Genomic DNA, 18,935 nt, shown 5'->3' with positions numbered 1-18,935 from the left:
CTCTGTCTTTTCTGGGAGTAGATGCTCTGGATACTTAGTGAATTGGTTCCTCTGGGGAGAACAGGCTGCAACAATGTGACTCTAGGGATGAGAACAAAGCAGGATTTTAGGTTTATTTATAATATTTAATAGTATTTTTACACACACATATTTATATATCAATCTCATAATTAGAAATTAGTAGTAATTATCAAATAAGTCATGACGATGTAACGTTTTAAAATGGAGACTAAGCACTCTGGTAGAGGCAGATGGATCTCTGTGAGATTGAGGCCAGCCTGGCCTATATAGAGAATTCAAGGTTAGCTGGGGCTACAAGGAGACCTTGTGTCAAAAAAAAGATAGTGCAACAGAATAAACATTGAAAGTCTGCCTGCCTGTCTTTCTATCTCTCTGAACTATTATAATGCAATGATGAAAGGAAAAATTGTGTATCTGATGGTTTTTTTTTTTTTTTTTTTTTTTTTTTTTTTTTTTTTAAAAAAAAAAAAAAAAAAAAAAAAAAAAAGAGGACGATAAATCTTTCACTGTGATATATCAAAATCACAGAGATTTGCCTGCCTCTGCCTCCCAAGTGCTGGAATTAAAGGCGTGCGCTACCATGCCCAGCTCTGATGATATTTTAAAAAATTGATCGGGCATGGTGGCACATCTCTGTAATTTCAGCACTTGGGAGGCTGAGATAAGAGAGTTTTGAGTTTTAGACTAGCCTAGACTATGTAGTTTCAGGCTAGTCTGGGCTACCAATGCTATCTCCACAAATATAAATAAATAAGGAAACAAATAAATAAATGATTATACGAAACTAACAACCAAGTCAAGATTAATTCCACTGTTTTGACTTTGAAATTTACATATATGCGTAGATTATATGTTTATTTGTATACTGGTGTTTAATAATATAGATTGATACATAATTGGTATCTATGAAGAAAGATCCCTACATAGGCTGACTAGACCTCAGTGAATGAACTTGCACCAAACGACATCTGGGTACAAATATTTGACCAGATAGGACTTAACATGTATGACAGAATGCATGAAGTTCATTGGGGGGGGCAGGATATATGGGGGCATTGATGGGGAGGGGGGTCTAAACTCGATTAAGTACTATATATGAAATGCCCAAAAGCTCAATAAAAAGTATATATAAAAAAGAAGACATTGTAGGCATAAGAAAGGAACCATGAAAAGATTACAGTGCTTACTTCAGCAGCACATTTACTAAAACTGGAATGACACATGGAAAGATCAGAGATTAGCATGGCCCCTGTGAAGGATGGCTACACAAATCTGGGAAACATTCCACACCTTTCCTGTAAAAGTACATACATAGAGGGGGCTGGAGAGATGGTTCATTGGCTAAGAGCACTGGCTACTTTTCTGGAGGATCTGGGTTCAATCCCCAGCACACATGTGGTGACTAACAACCATCTGTAATTCCAGTGCCGGGGGAATTGATGCCTTCTTCTGGTCTCCGTGGGCATTGCACCACATGAGTGCACTTACATACCTGCAAACATAACACTCATATACAGAAAATAAAAATAATACATATATGTATACTTTTTAAAGCAAATATGAGCAAAGTATAATATATGTATGAAAATGTCTTAATTAAACCCATTATTTTGTACAGTAACTAAACTAAGTAATAAAAGTATTATTTAAAAAACCTAGAAAGATGTGGGTCTATCCACTGGATCCTGGTTAATCTACCCAGAGCCATACTTTTAAAGAAGACTGACTCTCCCCGTCCCTGTAGCTATTAGTTGCCAATGATTTCTCAGCTAGTAGTTTCCTACCCACTTTCCCACTTCTATGCTGGCATTTTGTCTGGCTTGAGTTTATGTGGGACTTGTGCAAGCTGTCACCACTGCTGAGTTCATATGCGTAACTGCCCAGCTATCTGGAAAACTGTTTCCTTGTGGTTATCTACCAACTCTGGCTCAACAGGCCTTACAAATTATCTATGTAGCCAGGTATGGTGGAGCACGCCTTTAATCTCAGCACTCAGTAGGCAGAGGCAGGCAGATCTGTGAGATGGAGGCCAGCTTGGTCTACATAGTGAGTTCTAGGTCAGCTGTGGCTATAGGGAGACACTGTCTCAAAAAGACATATATATTGGAATGTATAAAGTTGGGCAGGAGGATGGGGGTGTAGATAGGGGAGAGTATCTAAATATGAACAAAATATATGGTCCCAACTTCACACAAATTCAATAAACATACTTTAGAAAGATTACATTTTTGTAGATGGGTTTTTTTGAGACAGTGTCTCACAATGTAGCCCTGGCTGGGCTGGAACTCAGTACATAGACCAGGCTGCCCTAGAAGTGATAGAGGTCTGCCTGCCTCTGCCTCCTGAGTGCTGGGATTAAGGCACATGCCACCACACTGGTCTAAAGAGTACATTTTTGAGCATAGAGAAAGGTCAAACGTTCGAGGACTTCTGGGTTGCACAATTACAGAGAATTTGAGATTCACTGAGCCTGCACAGCTGCAATGCAGGGCTCTTGCTTGTGTATATCATAAAATCACCATCTCAAATTAAATACGTGCAGAATGGAAAAAGTGCTTTAGCATACATAACGAGGAGAATCAGACTGATTTTTTTATCACCTAGCAGATCACCTCCTTCCTCTACTGAGAGTGGTTTAATGACTTCCATAGCACTCCAAGTGGAAGCCAAAATCCAGTGGCCCCAGTGCCCAGGGCCACCTCTCTGAGCTGTCTGTGTTTGCCCTGGAAACTGTCCTCCGGCTTCATTGGCCTTTTGTACTTCAACTGTCCAGCATACTCTCACTCCCCGACCTTTGCTTTAGCTGTCCCCTTTGCCTCTTGGCTCTTCTCCTCACTGTCTTCAGATCTCTCACTTGTTCAGTAGGGCCACCCTTCTACTGAAACTGACATTTTTAATTAAAAAAATAAATCATAGCCAGTCAGAGTAGAGCACGTCTTTAATCCCAGCACTCGGGAGGCAGACGCAGGTGGATCTCTATGAATTCAAGGCCAGCCTGGTCTGCATTAGAGAGTTCCAGATCAGCTGGGGCTACAGGGAGACCCTATCTCAAAAAGACCACAAAAAAAAAAAACTCAACCAAATAAACAAAACCCCCCAAACCCTAAATTAAATAAATAAATAATGTACAAAGTCACAGGTTTCATTATAACATCTTTACACATGTATGCCATGTATTTTGCTTATATTGACTACCCATAACTCTTGTTCTCTATGGTGGTTTGAATGAGTAATGTTCCCCATAGGCTCCAAACATTTGAATACTTAGCTCCATTTGGTGATCTGTTTGCAGAGGCTTAGGAGATGCAGCTTTGCTGGAGGAAGCATGCCACAGGGGGTGGGCTTTGAGAGTATATAGTTTCATCTGATTTTCAGCCTGCTTCTCTGCCTCCTGTGCCTTTTGATGTGAGGGCTCAGCTTTCTACTCCAGCTGCCTCCTGCGGTGCCTTTCTCACCACGATGGGCTCTTAACCTTCTGCAACCTTAAGGCCAAATAAACTCTTCCTTCTACAAGTTGCCTTGTTCATGGTATATCACATGCTATATCACAGCAACAGAATAAGTAACTAATTCAGACCCCTTGCCCCTGGCTCTTCAATTGTTAACTTGACACAATCTAGACTCACCTGGGAAAAGTCTCATGGAGAAATTTTCTAGCTCAGGTTGGCCTGTGGGCATGTCTGTGGGGGACTGTCTTGATTACATTAATTGCAGTGGGAAGGCACAACTGTTGTGGGGAGCATCATTACCCAGGTTTGAGTCCTGGGCTGTGTAAGTGTAGAGTCAGGAGAACAGAGCACAAGTAAGCATCATACATGCATGCATTCACTACTCTCTGCTCTTGACTGTGGATGTGATGTGACTAGCTATTCAAGTTCCTGCTGCCTTGACTTCCCCAGAGTAATGGACTATAACTTGGCCTTGTGATCAGGGCATCAGATCCCCTAGAATTGGACTTATGGGTATTTGTTAGCTGCCATGTGGGTGTGCAGAATCGAACCCATGTCCTCTGCAAGAGCAGTCAGTGCTCTTAACTGCTGAGCCATGTCTCCAGCCCACAACCCTGCTTTTTAAAAGGGTTCAGATGGCAGAGTACTTGGATAGCATGCAACAGGCCCTGTGTATGATCCCCAGCATTGAAAATAAAACTATTTGTTCATAGCTGGGCATGGTGGCACACACCTTTAATCCCAGCACTTGGGAGGCAGAGGCAGGCGGATCTCTGTGAGTTCAAGGCCAGCCTGGTCTACATAGTGAGTTCCAGGACAGCTGGGGCTACAGGGAGACCCTGTCTCAAAAAGACCAAAAAAAAAAAAAAAAAAAAACAAAAAAAATTTTTAAAAAAAAAAAAAAAAAAAAAAAAAAAAAAAAACCAAAAAACTATTTGTTCGTTTATTTTACATTTTTGAATTAGGAACTAACATGTTTTGTGACTGAAGTGAAAGTTAATTTTATGTAGTAGATAGCTGTCGGCTTATTTGCCTGTAGGAATTGCCCTCTCCTCTAGCCACACAGTTGCATAGGGCAGTCATCATTTCACAGTGGACTCTGACCTCCTCTCTAGTCTGGCCACAGTCCACTATTCCTGGGATGGCATCAATCCCAGTGATTAGGTATAGCTACCGCCTCAACCTGATGCAACCTTGAATTAGTTCAAATGGTTCTCTCTTACTTGTAATAAAGTACTAGTTAGTACTGTATTTGTTAATTTTCTCACTGCTTTGAGCAAATGCCTGAGAAGCAACAGTGAAAGGGAGGATGGATTTATTCTGGATTTCAGTTTGAGGGGATCACTTCATCACTGTGGGAAAGACATGGCAGCTGGCATGTTCCTGCATGGTGGCAGGAGGCTGTCTGGTCACAGTGCATCCATACTCAGGAAGCAGACAGTGGGGTGGGCTGTAAAGCCTCAAGGTCTGCCCTTAGTGACTCATTTACTCTAGCGAGGCTCCACCTCCTAAATGTTCCACAGTCTTCTCAAGCAGAACTACCATCTGGGGACCAAGTGTTCAAGCACATGAGCCTATTGGGACAGTTTACATTCAAACCACAATAAGTACATATATTCAGCCAGACATTTAGCAAATATACAGAATATCATATGTAGGCACTGCTACAGATGCAGGGAATATGGGAATGGGGCTTGAAACTGGCATGGTCTCCACCCTTGAGGAGCTTGTGGTCAAAGGGCAGGGAAATGGGGAACAGAGAAACAAACATATGGAATGCCAGTGGTAGATTTATATATGATGCCAGAATATATAATTCTCTATGCTCTGCCATCAGTTGTAACCTGAGATTTTTTAAAAGAGGGTTATGGGCTGGAGAGATGGCTCAGCAGTTAAGAGTACTGGCTGCTCTTGCAGAGGACCTGGGTTCAATTCCTGGCACCCACATGGCTGCTAACAAGCATCCATTACTCCAATTTCTGGGGATCCAACACCCTTTTCTGATATCCATGGGCATTACATGACACAGGAACATGTACATGAAAGCAATACACTCATATACATAAAATAAAAACTAATAAATATTATTTTAAAAGGTCAGTATTGCTCATCTAAGTTGTTCAAGATGGCCTTGAACTCATTATGTAGCATATATATATATATATATATATATAGTGGTTCAATGCATTTAAATCTGTATTTTACCTCATTTATAGTCAAGAACAATTATATGAAATGATGGTATACTGTGAACATTATGTGTTTTACCTCATGTATAGTCCAAAACAATTACATGAAAAGATGGTATACTGTAAACATTATGGTACATGTGTAAAAATATAGAATAGTTGAACAAACACAATCCAGAGATGAGCTCTCACATATATGATCAAATGATCTTTGATAAAGGTGTCAAGACATGGTGCTGGAAAAGTGGATAAGCACATGCAAACTGACGAAGCTGGACCAGAAGGTTATGGGTTATACAAAACTTAACTCAAAGTACTTACTGTGGCACGCAGTGTGCTCGGGCAAAAACACTGCATGTTTGAGGTAGTGTAGCCTGCACAGTTGTTGTCTCCCATAAAATCAAACCAAAGCAAATTTAAAAATCCTTCATATGGTTAGGCATAAATATAAGATGATAAATTCACTTGATTTTAATTTTATTTACTTATTTCATTCATTCATTCATTTTGTCATGTTGGGGATATAACTCCTGACCTTGTATATGTGGTCAAGTGCTCTGCCACTGACCTACACCCTCAGTCTTTGATTCTAATCGTTTAAAGATTAATTTTATCATTTTTATTTTTGTGCACGTGTGTGTGTGTGTGTGTGTGTGTGTGTGTGTGTGTGTGTGTCTGTACATGTAATGAATGCAGGTGTTGGATCCCCTGGAGCTGGAGTTACAGGTGGTTGTGAGCCACCCAACATGGGTGCTGAGAACTGAATGTGGGTCCTCTGCAAAAGCAGCAAGTGCTCTTAACCACTGAGCCATCTCTCCAGCCCTAATTCTAATTTTAAAAGCATTGTTAATCATGGAAAGAAGGAGACCATCTTGGTATTATCTAATGGGATTTTAGATAATTTTATCCTTTGTTTCTGAAAAAAATATAATTGCATGTATTTCTTTTATAATCAGAAGAAAAAAAAATTTAAAGCAAGGAAGGAAAGTAAATGAACTGTCATTTTTGTTATTTTGAGAGTGATTTAAAAGGGTTCATGGTTGACTGCACCTTCCATATAATTCATACTGGAGACTAAAGAAAGGAAAACCAAAAGGACAGAATGGATCAAAAGGAAGATGAGTACTTCTCTGAAGACTCTTAAAACACACCTTTCTTTGTAAACAATTTGCCATAGTTCTGGAGGTCTTGAAAGAAAAGCGTCATGCAAGCTTTGTGACTCACATGCTAGTTCTTCCGTGGAAAGAGAGAAGGAGATAAGATAAAAGCCCAGCCCTCCATTTTCACCTTCTTTCCAAAGTTCACAGAAGAGGTCAGAATCAACCCAATTTGGAATCTTCTGGAGGAAACCCAAAATCCTTTGAACACCACATAACATAGGTTATGTGCATAAGCAAGCATTTGATCTGTTCTTTAATAGTCTTAAAGTTCTTTACCAATGAATAAAATTTGAGACCAGAAGAAATTTCATATTTTCTAGAGAATCCATAAGCTTTATTTTTGCTGAAGTTAGATGGAAAAAGCATACCTGCCAACCTCCATGCAACATAACTATAGATATAAGGATGGAGCAAGAACACATTAAAGTTTTACTTATATGCATTTCTGTATTATTTAAAACTTAAAAAAGTTTTAAGTCAGACAAGATGGCTTAGTGGGCAGCACCTGCTATCAGGCCTGACAACCTGAATTGGATTCCTGAGAACCTACATAATGGAAAGAGAGAACTGACTCCTGAAAGTTGTCTTCTGACCTCTGTAATGCAACTGTGTCACATAAGGACCCACACACATAGATACATACATGTACCCCAAATAAAATGAATAACATAAAAATAAATGAATAAGGTGGATTGTTCTTACATTTTTCCTTCTTTCCTCTTTCTCCCCTTCCTTCCTTCCTTCCTTCCTTCCTTCCTTCCTTCCTCGCTTCCTTCATTCCTCCCTTCCTTCCTTCCTTCCTTCCTTCCTTCCTTCCTTTCTTTTTTGATAATTTCGCTTCATATCCTGAGCTGTCCTGGAGCTCACTATTTAGCCCAAGCTGGGATTACAGGAATGGACTACATGCCCATCTTCCTTTCAAGTTTACTATTCTCTCTATGTAGGGAATATATTAGCTTAAAGAAATATGCATACAATTTTAAAGATTTGCACACATATATTGTATGTGCATGACTGCAAAAATAAACAACAAAAAGAATAGATGCTATCAGTCTAGACCAGAGGATCTCAACTTCAGCCTTTAATTTTGGCCCATGTTGAAATTACTGTTTTGTAACAATAAAATACTATATTAACTTGACATGTTAACTACTTCCTTTTGCTGTGATAAAACACAAAGCAACTTATAGAAGGAAGAGTTTATTGATCTTATAGTTCCAGAGGGATGGTGGGGAAGGCATGAAGGAGACAACTGGAATAGAAAGCTGAGTGTTCACGTCTTCAAGCACAAACAGGAAGCAGAGAGAGACACTGGAAATGGGGCAAGACTAAGAGCTCTCAAACCCACCCCCAGTGATATGCTTCCCTAGCAAGGTCACCCCTCCTAAATCTCTGCAAACAGCATCACCAACTGGAGTCGAGTATTCAAATACTTGGAGCTAATGGAAGAACAGGGTTGGATTTATAGCTCAAAGGAAGGGCATGTGCTTAACATATGCAAGGCACTAGGTTTGAGCCTCAGGAACAAACCCCAAATACTACAGCAAGAAAAGTCTAGACAAAAACAAAAGCCAACCAGACAACACCCATCCACCCTAGAATCATAGCAGGTTATCTCTTTAATAGACTTACTCTTGCTTTGAAGTAGGCAGTGTGCTATTCTCTCTTTTTTTTTCAGTAGGAAAGGGGTGCATATGTTCTGTCCTATTTTTTCCATATCCCCCAAAAAACCCTCATCTAAGGTATTAATAAAAAAATAAGAAAACTAGAAACCAGCCAGGCATGGTAAAGCATACTGGTAATCCCAGCACTGAAAGACTGGGACAGGAGGATCACAATTGCAAAGCCAGCCTGGGCCACTTAGTGAAAAAAAAAAAAAAAAAAGTAACCAAACAAATAAAAAAGAAACCCAGAAATCATTGTGATGAACTGTGGTTTCTCATTGTCTTTTAAATGAGAAATATGTGTAGATGTAGTGTAGGAATGAAAGAATTGACAAGATATGCATAAGTAGCTAATAAATAAGAAGGATGTGATAAACATTTGTCTTAATAATGACATAATGCATATTATTAACAAACCAAGGATATGAATGAAATTTGGACTATTTGCGTTAATGGTACTATTTTTTTTTAAATTTAAGAGTTCAGGGAGCTGGAGAGATGGTTCAGGGGTTGAGAGCACTTGCTGTGCAACCATGAGGACCTGAGTTTGTATCCCAGCATCCATGTAACAAACCAGATAGGGTCTTGCAGGTGTCTGTAACCCCAGCATTGTAGCGGGGGTTGGTAGAGGCAGGAGGATCACAGGGGCTTGATGACTGCCAGCCTAGCTCTGAGTGCCACGTTCAGGGAGAGACTCTGCTTCAAAGGAATAAAGTGAAGAATGATAAGGGAGGACACCCCGGCCCTTCTTTAGCCTCTGCACATGCATGCACACAGGTGCACACACCTGCACACATGTATACACCATATATACACACACACTCCACAAAATTAGAAAAGCAGTTTCTAAAAAAAAATTGAATAGTTGGCATACTAAAATGACAAAGTTTGTTTTACCTTAGCTTGTTCTTCAGTGGTAGTTCTCGCAGTGGTTTTTGTGAATCCTAGAAGATGGTGTATGTCAGAAAGACGGAAATCAAGAACCCAAAGGACAGAAACCCAAAGTAAACCCAACCAAACCAATCAACCAAACACCAGAACAAACTAAAGCCAAGAGTTTTCTGGTTTTTACACTAGAAATGGTGATCAGATGTTTTTCAGATCCACTATGCAATGACTTTAAGTTGAAATCATTGGAATTTAAGCAGGTCACAGGTTTGTACAGGTGTGAAAGAAAACCCAGGGGGTTAAATATATAGTTAGGAGCAGGAGCAGAGTGGTGGGTTGGGGAAGGGAGGTGCTCATCTTAGAGGTGAGCCTGTTAGTGTGGGAATGGTTGTTGGTGGAGGTTGTCTAAAGAATATTTGTTCTTAGTTCATATTGAAACAAGAGAAAATCTCACACTGCTGGGATGTTGTGAATCAATCTCAGCAAAAACTCAAATATCTTGAGACCTGGCCTGGGCATTATAACCTTTTGAAATTTTATGTGATTTTGAAGCTCTCTGATTTTTGTAGTCCACTGCATTAAGTAAACTGTCAACCCCTTTTGACTTTGAATTTCTTGAGAGATTAATAAGTTTTTTGATGCAAATTATTCTGACTGGCATCAAATCTCAGCAAAACAGCTGGAACATCCATCCATGGCAGTCATAGAATTTATCAGTGCCATCAATGTGGACTTAAAATTGCATCCCTCAGCCTTAGCTATTCACACAGCCTCTTCCCACATTCTTTCTACAGTGATATTATGTTAGATTTTTCAGAAGATCTAACATTCCTCTTACCTACAGTGTCAATATAACCATCTACAATGCCCTTCTTTTTTGTTTTTACTCCCATGTCAAAGTTCACAGTGCTATACCATGGTAACCTTTAGCTCTGGGGATTTCTCCTGTGGCACTCAGGTGGTCCAAAGGTGGAGTGAAGAATGCTTTAGGCCGGGTGTGGTGGCGCACGCCTTTAATCCCAGCACTCGGGATGCAGAGGCAGGTGGATCTTTGTGAGTTCAAGGCCAGCCTGGTCTACATAGTGAGTTCCAGGACAGCTGGGGCTACAGGGAGACCCTGTCTCAAAAAAGACCAAAAAGAATGCTTTAGGTGAGCAATGGCCAAACCATTTCACTTACCCTAAGTGAAGACCGGAACCACAACTATCTAGTGGCTTTTAATGTCACATTATCATTTGTTTAAATGACCATGTAATTTCCAAGCAGGAAGTTGAAGCAATATATTTCCTTTTTGCATAAGAAAGTAGAGGTAGGGTCAAAGGAGGCATGATAAGCAAAGTGTTAGGTTTGCACCGTGGTTCCTATGTGGATAGTTATAAGCCTAACAGTCTCCTACTGAAGTTGGATATTAAGAATCATTTTGGAAAATGATTACTTTCTTTATGGTCTATTCCCATGGTGAGAAGCAGCAAGAACAAAAAACATGTAAAACATATTAACAGAATTAAAGTATTCTTGTACACGTCACTAGGAAACACCTTGTTTCTACTATGATACTAGAGTTAGGTACATGTCTTTGAGGTAGGGAAGTTTTATGCATTGAGATGAGTGTCTTTTGCCAGGTGTGGTGGCACATGCCTTTAGTCCCAGCACTCAGGAGGCAGAGGCAGGCAGATCTCTATGAGTTTGAGAGCACCCCGGTCTACAAAGTGAATTCCAGGCCAGTTGAGGCTACAGAGAGACCCTGTCTCAAAAAGACCCCCCCTCAAGGAAATGTCTTTCTGGGTCATATAAATCTTTAAATAATTACTTTCAAGAATTTGACCTATGGGACTGGAGAGATGGCTCAGTGGTTAAAAATATAGGCTGCTCCTGCAGGATACCCAGGTTTGGTTCCCAGAACCTACATGGTGGCTGACAACCATCTGGAAATCCAATTCCAGGGGATCGGACACTTACTTTTGGCCTCTGTGGGCATTGGACACATGGGTGTACTTACATGCAGGCAAAACACTCATACACACAAAAATAAGTTTTAGAAAATGTAACTTTTTGTTAATAAGAATAATAAACGAAATGTAAAATATTCCTGAAATATATTGGAGTTAATAAAAATAACTCTTTTTATAACCTTATTACTTTCACTTTATTTATGTGTGTGTCTGTGTTTGTCTGCCTATATCTGTGTGAGTGTGTGTGTGTGTGTGTGCCTGAAGAGGGTATTGGGTGCCTTGGAGCTGGGGTTTCAGGCATTCATGAGCCTCCAGACATGGGTGTTGGGATCTGACCTTCGGTACTAATGATTGATCAGCAAGCACTCTTAACTGCTGAGCCATCTCTCCAGCCCCAACTTACCACTTTTTGTTCATGCAAGAAAGCTATCAGAACTGAATGAAACAAAATATTATTAATGGTTAAGTCTGGGTGATAAATATGACTTTAGTTTTTTGTTTGTTTTGATTTTTGAGACAGAGTCTCACTCTATAGTTCATGCTAGCCTTGGTATCATGGTCAGGCTGGTCTTGAACTTGTGGCAATTTCTTACCTCAGTCTCCTCGTGCTGGCATTACTGAATGCTGGAATTACAGGTGTGTGCCACCATATCTAGCTTAAGACTATTGGTTCGTTTTACTAGTCTTTATGACTAATGAACTATGTTAATTGTACGAGCATTTAATTTGAATATGGTAGACTCAATAGGAATGAGGTAAATACAATCTATTGAGATTGTTTAGTTAAAAATGTTCCTAACAATAGCATTAATATAGACACACATTTTCTTGGAGACATTTTGCCCATCTTCTATGAAGTAATTGACACAGGGCAACCTCAATACCGTGCAGTATTAAATATTAATATTAATAGTGGTTTGAAGACACTAGACAATAGTCAAGGAGACTGATTCCCAAAAGAAGGGAAACAGACAGGTATCACACACAAACACACACACACACACACAAACACACACACACACACACACACATACACACACACACACAATGACCTTATAGAATTCAAACATTAAGTGAAAAATATTAGCAAACCAACACAAACTTTTTATAAGAAAACGTTATGGGAGAACACTTAAGACTCACTTTATTTGACCAAGATTCCTCTGATATCAAAACCTCAGAGGCATATTACAGAAAAGCAATGTTACTGACCCACATTGCCATTAACATAGAAGTCAAAGTCTGAAAAAATATATCACATCCTTCTCAGCAATGCAGACAAAGAAAAATGCATCCGGATATAGTTTATTATAGGAATGCAACTTCAGTATAACATTTAAATATGAATGAATACAATTTAAAAGAAGGAAGAAAAGAATCCTATGATCCATATGATCATTTCAATAGAGGCAAGAGGCTGGGGTGTGGTGGCTTAGGCAGGTGGATCTCTGAGATGAGGTCAGCCTGGCTTACAAAGTGACTTCCAGGCCAGCTGGGGCCACAGGGAGACCCCGTCTCAAGAAACAAAAGCAAAAAACAATAGATGCAAGAAAAACACCTGTCATCCCTGTAAGACACTGTCTTTCCCCCTCCCAGCAGCTATCAATTGCCAAATGGTCCTTAGGTTGGGCTGGGATTTCTTACCCACTTCCCCCAAAATGCTTGGATTTTGTCTGGTTTGAGCTTGCATAAGACTCGTGCATGCTGTCACCATTGCTGCGAGTTCACTGAAGGACATTTTGTGACAAAAATCAGACTCTATAAGAAGTATTATATATACAAGTGAGTACATTAAATTGGGCATGGGGCAGTGGAGGGGAGGTATGGATGGGGAAGGGGATCTAAATAACATCAACCTATATTGTACAAAAATTGCAAAAAGTCAATAAAAATTAAAACAAACAACAACAACAAAAAGAAAAACACTTGTCAAATTCAAATAGCCTTCACAGAAAAAAATTCTCAAAAAAACCCCTCAATATACAGAGAGCAGAAGGAATCTTTTTCAATTTGCTATAAAGCCTCGATGAAAACCTGTATCTAGCAACCTATTTAATGGTGAGATGGTTTTCATTTTCCGCTAAGATTAAGATCAAGGCAGTATGTCCACTCTCAACATTCGCATTGGAGGTTGCCGACGCTTTTCTTACCAAAGGTGTCAAGTTCCTGTTAATCTGCACAATTATGAGTGATGATTTGAATGTGGTTGCATGTGTTAGTGTCACATTCATTATTTTTATCACTGTGTAGTATTCCATTGTGCAGATAGACACCACATTTTGTTGTCCATACACTTGGTGAAAAGCGTTTGGGTTTGTTACCAGTTTGGGTCATTGTAAACAGAAGTTCAATAAATATGTTTATATTTTTAAATGATGTACTGGGCATCCAGACTAGCTGCATCCTCCAGATAAGTATACTGTACACCACTCACCAAAGAATCTGCTTTTTGCAACAGATGGAGACTATTACAGAGTTCCACACTGGGAATATGTGTCTGAGATGCCCAGCCCTAAGTGACACATCTACAGTGGAACCTCTACACCTAAGGCTCATGGAACATAGCAGAACAGGGAGTAGAGAGAATACTAACACAACTCTCAACTCTCACCAGTGAAGTAAAAGCTGGGCATGGCAATTGCACCTGTAATTCCAGTACTGGGAGGCAGAGATAGGAGGATCCTGGGGGCTCAGTAGCCAGTCAGTCTAGCTAATTCATGCGCTCCAGGCACATGGAGCAAGACTGTTTGAAAAAATGAGGTGGAGAGTGTTAGAAGAATCCATCTGATGTTGACCTCTAACTTCCACATGCATACACCACACACACAGAGAGAGAGAGAGAGAGAGAGAGAGAGAGAGAGAGAGAGAGAGAGAGAGAGGAGAGAGTTGAACAAGCACTGCACAAAGGAAGATTTGCCAATGAGTACATGAAAACGTGTTCAACATCACTAGTCGTCAAGGAAAGGAAAGCCCCTACCACCACCGATAGCACCAAATACTGGGATGAATGGGAACCATGGGTGTAGCAGGAAGCCTCCAAAGATGGTGCGGACCCAGAGCCCTGGGATACAGTGAGAATTCACTTCACTTCTTGGTCCGCAAATAGCCCGCCAAAAGGAGCCAACACCTCTGTACCCTGCTCCAGAGCCCAGTGACTGCTGACAGAATGTGTGGCGCAGACCAATCAGAAAATGATACGCTGACTAAAGTGACTTGGGGGCGGAGAAAAGGGAAATATAAGGCCTGCCCCCTCCTGCAGCACCTCGCCTAGGTCTGTGTGTTGTGACTCCGAGCCTCTTAACCCCTCCTTAATTGGCAGGGGACCCGATCCAGATTAGGGTCTTCACGGCCAGCCTGAGGAGAACCCGCAACACATGGGAACTCATATATTCTCAATATGGATAAAAAAATTGTGTAGACACTTGGAAAACTGGTCTCATACACATGCACCTACACTATGACTGAACAAACACACTTCTAGGTATTTACCCAGGAGAAATGAAAACATTTGGGGCTGGAGATGTTGCTCAGTGATAGAGTGCTTACATAGCATGCACAAGTCCCTGATTTCAACCCCTAGTACCACAGACAAGGAAATCAAGACACAGAAAAGACTTGTGCAGCATTAGTCAGGATGCCGAATACTCCGGGAAGAAAATTATGTTTCATTAAAATGGTAGTTGGCATGCTTAGCATGCATGAGACCCAGAGTTCAATTCACACACACACACACACACACACACACACACACCACACATTTTTCTTTATTTCCCCCAGCCTCAGCCTCAACAAATAGAACTAACCCCAATGTACATTAGAGAAGAATGAATTAACAAAATGGTTATGTCGTCTCAATGAAATACCACTGATAAACAACAGCACCAACTCCTAATATACACAACACATAGATGGACCTCAATATTACTATACTGAGAGAAAGTAGCCGAGTACATACGGTATGATTCCATTTATATCAGATTCTGGGTCAGGCAAAATCCCATTAGGGAAATGGTATAGGACAGTGGATACCAGTGGGGTTGGAGTGGAAAGAAATGGTCTGGGATGGGGCACAAAGGATATTTTAGGAGTGACAGCAGAGAGAGCCCGGTATTGTGCTGGTTTGTATTCATCACGCATATCTTAATGAGGCATGTGACACACAGATGTGTGCAGCTGCTGAAAGTCACCCTGCTTGTCATTTCACTGAGTGTGATTCTTCAATAAAGATGGGGAAAATGAAAAAAACAACAACAACAACAAAAAACCCAGCAATCTGTGTGTTATGCAGCATTTGAATGTATGAAGCGTAGACCAGGTGCTGAAAGGAGCATGCCCTCTTATCTGAGTAACCAATTGTTCACTTCAGTGACTGGCAATCAGCTGCTTCAGGTTCATGTCACAACTTGTCTCCACATGTTTGGGGCCAAGAATGACGTGAGTTTACATCCTGCTGAACGGCTTCTTGTTCCCTCTCAGCAGTTCCCATGGTGGAAGAAAAGGCACCACCTTCTCTTCCCAGGGATGTCTGTGGACTGTTACAGTCTGACCCAGTTTGAAAACTCTTGGTCATTTTCAAATATGAGCAAAGCTGCATCTTTTAGGGCAGTTCGCAGTCAACAGTGCCTTTTAGAAGAACACCTAGCACTGGTGTAGTTGGTAAAGTCAGCTTAACAATTTAGCTAGTTCACCAAGACAAAAGCTCCAGAGACGGTTACTGCTACACTTCCCTCCATTCATGTTCTAGAAGATGAATTACTATGGTTCAGGTGAGAAGGCTGTGGCTACCAAGTATTTGTTGTGTGATCTTCAACATATTTCTTTTTCTGGTCCTCCATCTCTACAAGAACAGGCATAAGAGCATTTGCCTGGTAGCACCTTGCTGTGTGCCAGGAACTAAGTAAACGTCACTACCTTCCCTAACTCCTCAGCAGAAGGTTCTGCCTCTTCTCTGCAGGTCAGAGCTAAGAGTTTAAGTGACTGGAAATTACATATTCTTTGAGGAAGATATACAGGCAGCAATGAGTGGGTCAAGGTGAGGTTGGGAGGGTTGGGAGATCCCTATCTTTTACCTCATTAGAACATCGTGAAAGTTTTATAACAGCAATTGATGAAAGCATTGTCTGTACTCTGTTTTTCTCAGGGAAAGAGTATTTGCAAAATCATTTGTTGGGTTTGTTTTTTAACCACTCACTGGGCAGCACTGATCTTGAACTTGGCTGCTGCTATTAGGGCAGCCAGCTTTCCTACTGGCTGATGGTCAACTCTTGCCTGTGCAGGCTGCAGTAATGACCCAGCATCACACTGGGAACAGTGTTCCCCACATGCTCACAGGAGGCCAGCTCATGGAGGCCTCTTCTGAAACCAACACAGGCTCTGCCCTTCCTTGAGTTTTGTTAAATGTGACATTACCATGCCACATTAGAGTTAATACCTGAATAAAACAGCCTGACTCTTAACTTTAGTTTTTAAGAATGAGCCAGAGAGCCAGGCATGGTAGCACATGCCTTTGATCTCAGCACTTGGGAGGCAAAGACAGGCAGATCTCTGTGAGATCGAGGCCAGCCTGGTCTACATAGTGAGTTCCAGGTCAACTGGGGCTAAAGGGAGACCATGTCTCAAAAAGATTTTTTTTTTAAAAAAGAGTGAGCCCAAACTCAGAGGACATCTTGTTCCCTTGGGTGTCTCTTCGAACTATACCCTGGAACTGTGTCCTGGAGTCAGGTCTCATCTATGCTTTCATTCAAAATGTTTGCTCCTGCTTCTATCTGGCGGGGAAACGACAAACTTAGATTCACCCTTATCTTATCAGACAATCTTGCTTCTTCATCCCTAGGTCTAGAACATCTCATACACACCATGTCAAGTGTTCTTCCCAATCTTTATTGTTTTCAGTGAAGATGTGTGAGTGTTTTGCTATGTTAATTCTCAAGCACATGCACATCCATTCATTATTTGGGGGTGGAGTAGCAAACTGAAGTTCCCAGGAATCAAGGTCAGGTTCTCAGGTCACAGGACCACATGGTTCAGTGAGTCTGCGAAGGTTAATTAAAAGACATTAGTTCAGATTCTGTCCATTTTATAAAAGTCATTTTTCTACATTTAAAAACTGTTTGCCTTTGTCTCTTCCTTCAGGGACACCAGACTTTATTCACTCTGAAGCCCAACCAGACCGCTGTAATACATTATCCAGCAGGCCAAGACTAGGAAAAGAGACTAAGGAAATGTGTTTAGAAACTTGACTTTCTATCTGGAGTATTCAAAGGGCAGGTGGCACTAAGGTGTGTTCCAGATGGTTTCTAGGCCAAGGTTTTTAGAGGAAGTTTAGTTGGTTCATTTCAGTCATTCCTTTAAATTCTTCTTATTAAGCATATTTCCAAACTTAAAAACAAAAATCAAACCAGTCATGGTGGCTCACACCAGTACTCAGGAGGCTGAGACAGGAGGATTTCTGTGAGTTCAAGGCCAGCCTGTGCTACAGCATGAGTAATCTCATATTTAGTGGTCCTGAATTAGAAAACAGCACAAAAAAAATAAAAAAGAGGTTACAGTGCAAAAAACACTATCACTGGCCCTTGGTACAGCATTTTTATAAGCACACACCTCACTAAGCATTTTAAAATGGCTCTGCAGGGGGTTGGAGTGATGGCTCAAGGGTTAAGAACACTGACTGCTCTTCTAGAGGACCTGGGTTTGGTTCTCAGCATTCACATGGCAGCTAACAATATCTGTAATTCCAGTTGTAGGGGATCTGACATCCTCTTCTGGCCTCTGTGGACACTGCATTCGTGAGAGTGCTTATATATATGTGGTCAAAGCACTTGTACACATAAAATAAAAATAATCAAATTAAAACAATTTCGCAGGTAGGTAATATCAGTATCTTATCTGATATATTTTGTCCCCCAATCATTCATATGCTGGAGGCTTGGTTTCATTGTGGTGATGTTGAAAGACGGTGAGAAGTAGGACCTAGTGGAAGGTTATTTGATCTTTAGGGTTGCTGCCCTTGGAAGGGTCTTCTTATCAATCCCTGGTTAGGTCTCAAAAGAGTGAGCTCCTTATTTTCTTTTTCCTTTTGGGGACAAGGTCTCATTATATAGCCCCACCTGGCTTTGTACTCACAATCCTCCTACCTCTGCGGAGTGCTAAGATTATAGGAGTGTGTCACCAGTCTGGCTAAGAGTCAATTGTTTAAAGTGAGGTCATCCCATGTCTTTGTCTACTTCTGTACAAACCTTGTTGTTTTTCTTCCTGGGTTTCTTCCAAGCTGTGACACAGACAAGGAGGCATTTACCAGAGGTCAAAAAGATGAGGCTGCTCAAGCTTAGTCTTTCAGTTTTCCCCAAAACAGGAGCTATAGGAAGAAGCCAGAGTGGTCTGTGTCCTAGTTCCCTATTGGCAATTTGGGTAACCTCTTCGGAGGATGGTGTGATAAGAATAGGAGGTAGGAATTAGCTAGGCAGTTAGGTAAAAAGACCCCAAAGAAAAGTAGCCAGTTTCTTGGTTAAAAGTCACAACGTCCTTGGGCCTCTTAGCAACATACTCTGTTTCAAAGAGCAAAAATGTCAAAAGTATTTGGGAGCTCTTATCTAATCCCTAGAAGATTTTAGGA

General features: G+C 40.8%; 1 pseudogene; it reads left to right on the top strand.

The window, feature by feature from the left end:
- The first annotated feature begins 1,200 nt into the window (after window positions 1–1,200).
- On the top strand, window positions 1,201–1,315 carry LOC115068791 (annotated as a pseudogene).
- The last annotated feature ends 17,620 nt before the right edge of the window (window positions 1,316–18,935 follow it).

Source organism: Nannospalax galili, unplaced genomic scaffold (assembly GCF_000622305.1).
Source record: "Nannospalax galili isolate Female #2095 unplaced genomic scaffold, S.galili_v1.0 scaffold329, whole genome shotgun sequence".
In the NCBI taxonomy this organism is placed as follows: domain Eukaryota; kingdom Metazoa; phylum Chordata; class Mammalia; order Rodentia; family Spalacidae; genus Nannospalax; species Nannospalax galili.
This window is presented reverse-complemented; position numbering and strand designations above follow the sequence as displayed.